The sequence below is a fragment of the Manihot esculenta genome, chromosome 4 (assembly GCF_001659605.2).
Source record: "Manihot esculenta cultivar AM560-2 chromosome 4, M.esculenta_v8, whole genome shotgun sequence".
In the NCBI taxonomy this organism is placed as follows: domain Eukaryota; kingdom Viridiplantae; phylum Streptophyta; class Magnoliopsida; order Malpighiales; family Euphorbiaceae; genus Manihot; species Manihot esculenta.
In genome coordinates, this window is record NC_035164.2 from 9,547,527 (window position 1) to 9,558,671 (window position 11,145).

An 11,145-nucleotide genomic window follows, 5' to 3' on the forward strand; every position below is an offset into this window, starting at 1 on the left:
TGTTCCAAGTTATTTTGTGGTGTTTAATTTTATAAAAAATTAGTCTATTCTACATTATTATGACCGCAATATAATTAAAATGGATCTCTATCAATTCAACATAGCAATAATTTTGGTTCAATTTTGATTAATGATATCTTTTTATATTTTTTATTTAAAAAATTATGTGTTATATACTGTTGGAAAGCCTATTTCGTTAATTTTCTAATGGTATCAAAAATACATACCAGAAACAACAAGATTACCATATATAAATAATAAAAAATATTTACTTAAACATGCTTGAATAATTAAATAAAAATTAAAAAAATTAATTAATTTACCAAGCACCCATAAACATGTGAAATACAAAAAAAAAATTATGGATTACAAAAAAAATGAATTTGATACCAATGTTAGAAAATTCATAAATTTTTCAGGATCTAAAAAATAATAAAAACATCAAAAATCATCTTATATCACATAGTCTGTACATAATTACGTATTTTAGACGAATCATACATATAGATTCACAGTTTAAGAATTATCTAGAATCATAATACTTCTCACTAGATTTGAATATGGAGGTTAATCGTAGTTCACAAATTGTTCACTGTACAGTTGATTGAATGATCATTTTTCACACAATTATAAAAATCTCGTTCCAAGAATATATTGGAATAGTTCAATTCGAGGAAAACTCTTTTTCTCATAAAATAGAGTCTCGTTGAAACAATCAATATTTTCTGATCTCTAAATAGATTAAAATCACATGAATTTTGTAATACCCGGCTAGACTCCGGTATCGAAATTCCTACCGTCCGGTGGAATCTCGGATGTCGGAAGCCTCTAGTAGGGTAGAATCATGTTTTCATAAAATGTTTTAAGGTATTTCATGGTTTTTAGTATGAAAATTAAATGGGTTTTTGCATGAAAAGTCTTTGGAGGAAAACCCAGGTTCGGCCGCCGAAAGTCAAGTTCGGCCGCCGAACATGCATGCGTTTTGGAGGCACGTTAGGCCCCCGAAAGCATGAGTGAGGGAAGTTCAGGTTCGGCCGCCGAAACCCAAGTTCGGCCGCCGAACATGGCATGCTTGCGGAAGCACTTTCGGCCCCCGAACGTGGCCTGGCCAGCCACCTATAAAAGGGACCCTTAGCCGAAATGGATGAGCTTTCTTCCATTTTCGGCCACAGCTAGCTTCCAACCTCCCTCTTCCAAATCTAGTGTTTTTCCTCCAAATCCCCACCATTTTTCTTGAGTTTTAAGCTTGCATTGAAGGTTTTGAACTTTTGAAACAAGTTTTGGAGCTTTGGGAACTCAGGAGCTCATTTTCTTGGATCTCCAAGTTTAGGTCGTCTCTCTCTCAATCTTCAAGAGGTAAGAGCCGATCTTAAGCTCAATGCATGTTTTAAGTAAGTTTTAAGTAATTTTATGGGGTAGAATGGCATGTATAGGGTTGTATGAGTTTTTAAGCAAATGTTAGGTTTTATGTGATTTTGAACAATGTGGCATGTTTGAGTATGCTTGAAGTGTTGTAGTTGGGGTATTTGTTTGTTTGAGGCCCCTAGGAACTTGTATGCATGTTTTGGTTGAGTTTATGCATGATTTGAGTGTTGGGAGGCGAATGTGCATAAAGGAGCCGAGTTTCTGCCCTTTGGCAGAAACCAGGTTCGGCAGCCGAAGGAACTTTCGGCCGCCGAACATGGCTGGTGAGGCAGGCCTTTCGGCTGCTGAAGTTGCCCCCGAAAGGAGACTTTCGTCTCTGTCTGGGACTTTCGGCCGCCGAAGGTGCCGCCGAACATGCATGAGTTTCGTCTCTGTCTGGGAGTTTCGGCCGCCGAAGGTGCCGCCGAACCTGCCTGACTTTCGGCTCTAGAGGGACTTTCGGCCGCCGAACCTGCCGCCGAAAGTGCCATGTCCAGCCATTTCTTGCATGTTATTACGAAGTTGTTCTATGATGTTTTAGGGGGGTTTTTTTGGGGAGTATATTAGAGTTATGTTATGTATGTTTGGTCCCTCATTGGAGTCCACCCGTGTAGGTTCGGACCCGAGGAACCGAGGACCCCAGCAGTGAGCCAGCTACTACAGAGTTTGTCAGAGCTAGCCAGAGGTGAGTGGAATAAACCTTAAGTTTTAAATTAAATGAAATATGAATTTTGAGCATGATCCATGCATCATGAATGCCATGAGATATAGTAGGTTGTTTGCATTAGTATTCACGAATATGTTGCATTGCATTTATGATGTTGATGTGGATTGGTTATTGGATGACCCTTTAGTCCTCATATGGCATGATGATGCTACAGCATGATACGGTATGGAAGTCCAGGTTGTACCCATTCTACGTCCCTGGCACGATGTAAGAGAAAGTCCAGGTTGTACCCATTCTACGTCCCTGGCACAGTTGGACTGTATGATATGTTATGTTAAGGGAAAGACCGGTTGTACCCATTCTACGTCCCGGCACAGTTGGACTATGTGGAGGACTATTGGTGACAATACCACCCGAGATGTGATTTGTTGTGATGTGTTGCATTCCATGAAAGCATGAAATTTTAATATATTGTTTTCACTATTCTGCTCACTGGGCTTGTTAGCTCACCCCTCTCCCCTAACCCCAGATGTGCAGGTACAGGGTAGACCAGGAGGTTAGCCAGAGTTTTGAAGTATATCTATGTAATAGTTAGATTGTGGACATGACAATTGTTCTATGCTGTAATGTAAGAGATTATAGTTATGTTATGTGTAATAATATTGAGGTTATAGATGTGCTTGACCCTATGAGTATTGTAATCCCTTGTCGATACATGATCTTGATGTCTATTGATGTTTATGTTTAAGCCAACTCATCTCATGTTGTATCGCCCGTTGGGGCATTAATGAGATCCCACAGAGGGATCATGATTATGATCATGACTATGTACATGTATGTTCAGGTTGAGTTGGATGATAAAGGAAAAGTTTAAATTTTTATGTATGATTGTTGATTATGTATGGGATTAAACAGGTTTACAGGTTACATGTCAGGCTTGCTACGGGTCCCGGCGGCCTTAAGCCGATCTGGATCCTAGCGCCGGTAGCGGTCCGATTTTCGGGTCGTTACAGAATGGTATCAAAGCCCTAGGTTCATATGGTCGGACCTAGAGTGTCGGGCTCATAGATGTTCTAGAAGGTCAAGCACAATAGGAAGGTCATGTCCACTAGGATAGGATGTTGAGTCCTGTCTTGTATGATGATGTGAAATGCCATGATTTTGTGCATGTGCATTAATGATATGCTATGCTATGTGATGTATGTGATGAGGGTTCATGTGTGCCCACATGAACCATATGATGCTAATGTTTGCTTGTTATGAGCTGTTTTTCAGAGAATAGGATGAGAGGAACTCGTCGATCTGCGCGATTGACTGGAGTGCCACCTGAGGATGAGGGCACGAGCGCCCGTCCTCCTACATTGCCTAGGGCAATGTCTTGTAGAGCCAACAGAGAAAGAGTGTCAAGGGACCCTAGAAGGTCTTTTGATGCTAGCAGAAGGGGGATAGATAGAGGAGGAAGTTCTTCAGATGTGAGGGAGGTTACAGGAGAGGATCAGAGGAGGGATGGGAACCTGGATGTGAGCATGGAGGAAGAAGGGACATGGGAGTCTCAAGGAGGCGTTCAGGCCTCGGGGTATGGTTTTCCACCCCATTATCCACCCTTCCCACAGGGTTCAGGGTATCCGATGGGAGGTACATCGGATTTCTCCAGCTTTAACCCCTACCCTACCTACATGCCTTATCCACCTTTCTATCCACCCTACGCACAGTACCCAGCTTATCCACCCTCACCCTTCTATCCAAACCCGGCAAACCCCACCTCAGGAAATGCTGCACCTCCACCTCCACCACCTATAGAACCAGCAGCCCCAGTTACTCAACCTCCTAGACCTAGCTCAGTTGATGGGAGCAAGGTAAAGATGACAGACTACCTCAAGCTAGATGCTCCCAAATACAAGTCAGGGGATGACCCCTTTGAGTATCTGAGAGTAGTGAAGACAATAACTGATGAGCTAGGGGCAAGTGACAGCAGGGCCATTCAGATGGCAGGGTTCACTTTGAAGTGCAAGAAGGCACGGGAATGGTTCAAGTGTTATGTGGACCCGAGAATAGACGGTATGACATGGGAAGAATTTGCGAATGAGTTCGCTGGATGGGCTTTTCCAGACAGTTCTAGAGAACTGAAGATGATTGAGTTTGAGCAACTGAGGCAGTCAGAGCACATGGGTGTAGAGGAGTTCACGGATAAATTCTTGGAGCTATTGCCTTTTTCAGGGCAAGCTCTAGATTCAGATACGAAGAAAGCCAAGAAATATGTTATGAAGCTGCATTCCAGGTACTCCTCGTTGGTTCAGTCAGCTGAGAGAGAAAGTTTCCACACTGTGGTGGATATGGCATGAAGAATGGAAGCAAGTGCTATAGTTGAAGGGTCAGTGAAGCAATCAGTGACCCAGTCTTCAGGGGTTAAGACCCCAGGTAGAGGAGGACCAGGTTTCTCTTCTCAGAGCTCAGGTAAGAAGAGGTGGGATAGTACCACCAGGAAGCCAAAGAAGAACAATTTTTGGAACAAGTTGAAATCCGGTCTGGGATTTGGCGGTGGCTCGAGCTCAGGCTCAGATGGTACAGAATGCCAGAGATGTGGAAGACCGCACAGGGGAGTGTGTCGAGCTGGGACTAATGCATGTTTCAGATGTGGACAGGAGGGACACATAGCTCGGGATTGTCCTAGAGCGCCTTTTATGGGCCAGCCCCAGCAGACAGCTTCTGGTAGTGTGGCACAGCCAGCAGTTCCAGCCACAACTCAGGGCAGTGGCAGAGGTAGAGGGAGAGGGGCAGCCTCTTCTTCTGGTTCCCGAGGTGAAGGTCCATCAGCTCCAGCCAGGATCTTCACCATGACTCAGCAGGAGGCTAACACATCCAACACCGTGGTGTCAGGTAATCTCGTCATTGGGTGTTCTGATGTGTATGCATTAATGGACCCGGGTGCATCTCATTCATTTATTGCTCCGAGAGCCGTTGAGAGGTTGGGTCTGATAGTCTCTGGGTTAGAGTGTCCCCTATGGGTCAGTGGACCCAAGTGTGACCCGTCAGTGGCAGTGTCAGTCTGCCAGTACAGTCCAGTTTTTATTGAGGGAAGATGCCTCTCCGCCGACCTTGTGGTTCTAGATTTGACAGACTTTGACGTCATTCTAGGGATGGATTGGCTATCTACCCATGGTGCTACCTTGGACTGCAGGGACAAGGTAGTCAGGTTCAGAGATCAGGACGGGTCAGAGGTCGTCTTCAGAGGAGACAAGAGGGGCACACCTATAGGTCTTATATCAGCTCTTCAGGCTCGTAGGTTGCTTAGGAAGGGATGTCAGGGGTACTTAGCTCATATGAGAGAGCTAGACAGTCAGGTCAGGGAGCCGGCCTCGGTGCCAGTCGTCAGAGAGTTTCAGGATGTCTTTCCAGACGAACTTCCAGGTTTACCACCTGCTAGGGAGATAGAGTTCGAGATAGAGTTGGTATCTAGAGCTAGACCGATCTCTATCCCTCCCTACAGGATGGCCCCAGCCGAGTTGAAGGAGTTGAAAGAACAGTTGCAAGAGTTGGTAGAAAAGGGCTTCATCCGATCGAGCACTTCACCTTGGGGTGCACCAGTTTTATTCGTAAGAAAGAAGGATGGATCCCTTAGACTTTGTATCGACTACAGGCAGTTGAACAAAGTCACTACCAAGAATAGGTACCCTTTGCCAAGGATCGATGATCTATTCGACCAGTTAGCAGGAGCAGGTTGTTTCTCCAAAATAGATCTGAGATCGGGGTACCATCAGCTTAGGATAAGGGATGAAGATGTGCCAAAGACAGCTTTCAGGACCAGATATGGGCATTTTGAGTTCCTTGTAATGTCGTTCGGGTTAACAAACGCCCCTGCAGCATTCATGGATCTCATGAACAGAGTGTTTAGCCAGTACCTGGATCACTTCGTTATTGTCTTCATAGATGATATCTTGGTGTATTCCAGGAATGCAGAGGAGCATGCCCATCATCTGCGGTTGGTCTTGCAGACTTTGAGGGAACATGGCTTGTATGCCAAGTTCTCTAAATGTGAGTTCTGGCTGAGGAGCATTTCATTCTTGGGGCATGTAGTGTCAGAGAATGGGATTGAGGTAGACCCCAAGAAGACAGAAACTGTAGCTAACTGGCCTAGACCCACTTCAGTGACAGAGATTAGAAGTTTCTTGGGTTTAGCAGGTTACTACAGGAGGTTCGTTCAGGACTTCTCTAAGATAGCAGCTCCTCTGACCAGGTTAACTAGGAAGAATCAGAAGTTTGTGTGGACCGACCAGTGCGAAGAGAGTTTTGAAGAGCTTAAGAAGAGGTTGACTTCAGCACCAGTTTTAGCTCTGCCATCTAGTGATGAGGACTTTACAGTCTTTTGTGATGCGTCCCGTGTGGGACTGGGTTGTGTACTGATGCAGAATGAGAAGGTGATTGCTTATGCTTCTAGGCAGCTGAAGAAGCATGAGTTGAATTACCCCACACATGACCTTGAGATGGCAGCAGTAATCTTTGCACTCAAGATGTGGAGGCACTACCTCTATGGGGTAAAATGTGAGATCTTCACAGATCATAAAAGCCTACAGTACATCCTGAGTCAAAGGGATTTGAATTTGAGACAGAGGAGATGGGTGGAGCTGCTGAGTGACTATGATTGCAAGATTCAGTACCATCCGGGTAAGGCGAATGTTGTGGCAGACGCTTTAAGCCGGAAATCACTCGGCAGTTTATCCCACATATCGGCAGAGAGGAGGCCAGTGGTGAAGGAGTTCTACAAGCTCATTGAGGAAGGTCTACAGTTGGAGTTATCTGGTACAGGTGCCTTAGTGGCCCAGATGAGAGTAGCACCCGTGTTTCTAGAGCAGGTGGCTCAGAAACAGCATGAGGACCCGGAGTTAGTGAAGATTGCCAGGACTGTTCAGTCAGGCAATGATAGTGAGTTCAGATTCGACAGCAAAGGGATCCTCCGCTATGGGAGCAGACTATGTGTACCAGATGACATTGGGCTAAAAGGAGACATTATGAGAGAAGCTCATAATGCAAGATACAGCATTCACCCCGGAACCACCAAGATGTATCAAGATCTAAAGAAGGTTTATTGGTGGCCAGCTATGAAGAAAGAAGTGGCACAGTTTGTGTCAGCCTGCGAAGTGTGTCAGAGGGTGAAGCTGGAACATCAGAAGCCGGCTGGAATGCTTAACCCGCTACCTATTCCAGAGTGGAAATGGGAGAATATAGCTATGGACTTCGTAGTGGGGTTACCGGCGGCGTCCAACAGAGTGGACTCCATATGGGTGATTGTGGACAGACTCACCAAATCTGCTCACTTCATTCCTGTTAGGAGTGGCTACTCTGTGGACAAGTTGGCGCAGGTGTATGTGGATGAGATCGTTAGGCTGCATGGGGTTCCTGTTTCGATAGTGTCAGATAGAGGGCCCCAGTTCACCTCCAGGTTTTGGCGGAGTCTGCAGAATGCCATGGGTACTAGGTTGGATTTCAGTACTGCCTTCCACCCCCAGACTGATGGACAGTCAGAAAGGACCATCCAGACTATCGAGGATATGCTCAGAATGTGTGTGCTGGACTTTGGAGGTTCTTGGAGGCAGCATCTACCTTTGGTGGAGTTTGCCTACAACAACAGCCATCATGCTAGCATCAGGATGGCTCCATATGAAGCTTTATACGGAAGGAAGTGCAGATCACCGGTTTGCTGGGAGGAAGTTGGAGAAAAGGCCTTGGCAGGGCCTGAACTAGTAGAGATCACCAGCAGGGTGGTACCCATAATCAGAGAGAGAATCAAGACTGCTACCAGCAGACAGAAGAGTTATGTAGACATCCGCAGACGGCAGTTAGAGTTTCAGGAGGGGGATCTGGTATTGCTCAAGGTGTCTCCAATGAAGGGAGTGGTTCGCTTCGGGAAGAAAGGTAAACTAGCCCCACGATACATCGGACCCTTTGAAATCTTGCAAAAGATTGGGAATGTGTCGTACAAGCTGGATTTACCTGCTTCAATGGAAAGAATCCATCCGGTTTTCCATGTTTCAATGTTGAGGAAGTTTGTGTCAGATTCGAGCAAGGTTCTTAGTGAGCCTGATGTGGAGGTCCAAGAGGATCTCATCTATGTTGAATAGCCAGTACGGATCATAGACACCCAGATCAGAAAGTTAAGGAACAAGGAAATCCCGATGGTGAAAGTCCTGTGGAACCACCACAATTTAGAAGAATGCACTTGGGAGACACGGGAGTCTATGCTCCAGCAGTACCCTCATCTCTTTTAAGGTTAGATCCCTATGTGTTTATGTGTTTTGCATGTGTGTTATGTCTATGCCATGCTATGTGTGCTAGTTGAGGTACATTCGGGGACGAATGTTCTTAAGGGGGGGAGAATGTAATACCCGGCTAGACTCCGGTATCGGAATTCCTACCGTCCGGTGGAATCTCGGATGTCGGAAGCCTCTAGTAGGGTAGAATCATGTTTTCATAAAATGTTTTAAGGTATTTCATGGTTTTTAGTATGAAAATTAAATGGGTTTTTGCATGAAAAGTCTTTGGAGGAAAACCCAGGTTCGGCCGCTGAAAGTCAAGTTCGGCCGCCGAACATGCATGCGTTTTGGAGGCACGTTAGGCCCCCGAAAGCATGAGTGAGGGAAGTTCAGGTTCGGCCGCCGAAACCCAAGTTCGGCCGCCGAACATGGCATGCTTGCGGAAGCACTTTCGGCCCCCGAACGTGGCCTGGCCAGCCACCTATAAAAGGGACCCTTAGTCGAAATGGATGAGCTTTCTTCCATTTTCGGCCACAGCTAGCTTCCAACCTCTCTCTTCCAAATCTAGTGTTTTTCCTCCAAATCCCCACCATTTTTCTTGAGTTTTAAGCTTGCATTGAAGGTTTTGAACTTTTGAAACAAGTTTTGGAGCTTTGGGAACTCAGGAGCTCATTTTCTTGGATCTCCAAGTTTAGGTCGTCTCTCTCTCGATCTTCAAGAGGTAAGAGCCGATCTTAAGCTCAATGCATGTTTTAAGTAAGTTTTAAGTAATTTTATGGGGTAGAATGGCATGTATAGGGTTGTATGAGTTTTTAAGCAAATGTTAGGTTTTATGTGATTTTGAACAATGTGGCATGTTTGAGTATGCTTGAAGTGTTGTAGTTGGGGTATTTGTTTGTTTGAGGCCCCTAGGAACTTGTATGCATGTTTTGGTTGAGTTTATGCATGATTTGAGTGTTGGGAGGCGAATGTGCATAAAGGAGCCGAGTTTCTGCCCTTTGGCAGAAACCAGGTTCGGTAGCCGAAGGAACTTTCGGCCGCCGAACATGGCTGGTGAGGCAGGCCTTTCGGCTGCCGAAGTTGCCCCCGAAAGGAGACTTTCGTCTCTGTCTGGGACTTTCGGCCGCCGAAGGTGCCACCGAACATGCATGAGTTTCGTCTCTGTCTTGGAGTTTCGGCCGCCGAAGGTGCCGCCGAACCTGCCTGACTTTCGGCTCTGGAGGGACTTTCGGCCGCCGAACCTGCCGTCGAAAGTGCCCTGTCCAGCCATTTCTTGCATGTTATTACGAAGTTGTTCTATGATGTTTTAGGGGGGTTTTTTTGGGGAGTATATTAGAGTTATGTTATGTATGTTTGGTCCCTCATTGGAGTCCACCCGTGTAGGTTCGGACTCGAAGAACCGAGGACCCCAGCAGTGAGCCAGCTACTACAGAGTTTGTCAGAGCTAGCCAGAGGTGAGTGGAATAAACCTTAAGTTTTAAATTAAATGAAATATGAATTTTGAGCATGATCCATGCATCATGAATGCCATGAGATATAGTAGGTTGTTTGCATTAGTATTCACGAATATGTTGCATTGCATTTATGATGTTGATGTGGATTGGTTATTGGATGACCCTTTAGTCCTCATATGGCATGATGATGCTACGACATGATACGGTATGGAAGTCCAGGTTGTACCCATTCTACGTCCCTGGCACGATGTAAGAGAAAGTCCAGGTTGTACCCATTCTACGTCCCTGGCACAGTTGGACTGTATGATATGTTATGTTAAGGGAAAGACCGGTTGTACTCATTCTACGTCCCGACACAGTTGGACTATGTGGAGGACTATTGGTGACAATACCATCCGAGATGTGATTTGTTGTGATGTGTTGCATTCCATGAAAGCATGAAATTTTAATATATTGTTTTCACTATTCTGCTCACTGGGCTTGTTAGCTCACCCCTCTCCCCTAACCCCAGATGTGCAGGTACAGGGTAGACCAGGAGGTTAGCCAGAGTTTTGAAGTATATCTATGTAATAGTTAGATTGTGGACATGACAATTGTTCTATGCTGTAATGTAAGAGATTATAGTTATGTTATGTGTAATAATATTGAGGTTATAGATGTGCTTGACCCTATGAGTATTGTAATCCCTTGTCGATACATGATCTTGATGTCTATTGATGTTTATGTTTAAGCCAACTCATCTCATGTTGTATCGCCCGTTGGGGCATTAATGAGATCCCACAGAGGGATCATGATTATGATCATGACTATGTATATGTATGTTCAGGTTGAGTTGGATGATAAAGGAAAAGTTTAAATTTTTATGTATGATTGTTGATTATGTATGGGATTAAACAGGTTTACAGGTTACATGTCAGGCTTGCTACGGGTCCCGGCGGCCTTAAGCCGATCTGGATCCTAGCGCCGGTAGCGGTCCGATTTTCGGGTCGTTACAAATTTTATCCATGCATTCAAAAAAATAGCAGAGGAAAAAATGAGAGAGCAAGCGAGCTTTGATAGATAGAGAATAAAAAACCTAAGAAAAAGAAACACCAACACATTCTCGGCAGTTGTATGGATTGCAACCGTCGAGCCATTATCTAATAAATTTTTTTATTATGAGCAGTTTATTATAGCGAAGGGTTAATTTATCGTAATGGATTAAGTTTGATGGATATACTTTGAGTTTATAATAGCTGTTTTTATTATTGATAATTGATATTGGATGTTCATGATTATAGCCAGAGGTGAATTATTTTAAAATTTTATATATTACTTTTATTATTTGTTGTTTATCATCACAATAATTAGTATAAATAGATTTTTAATTTAT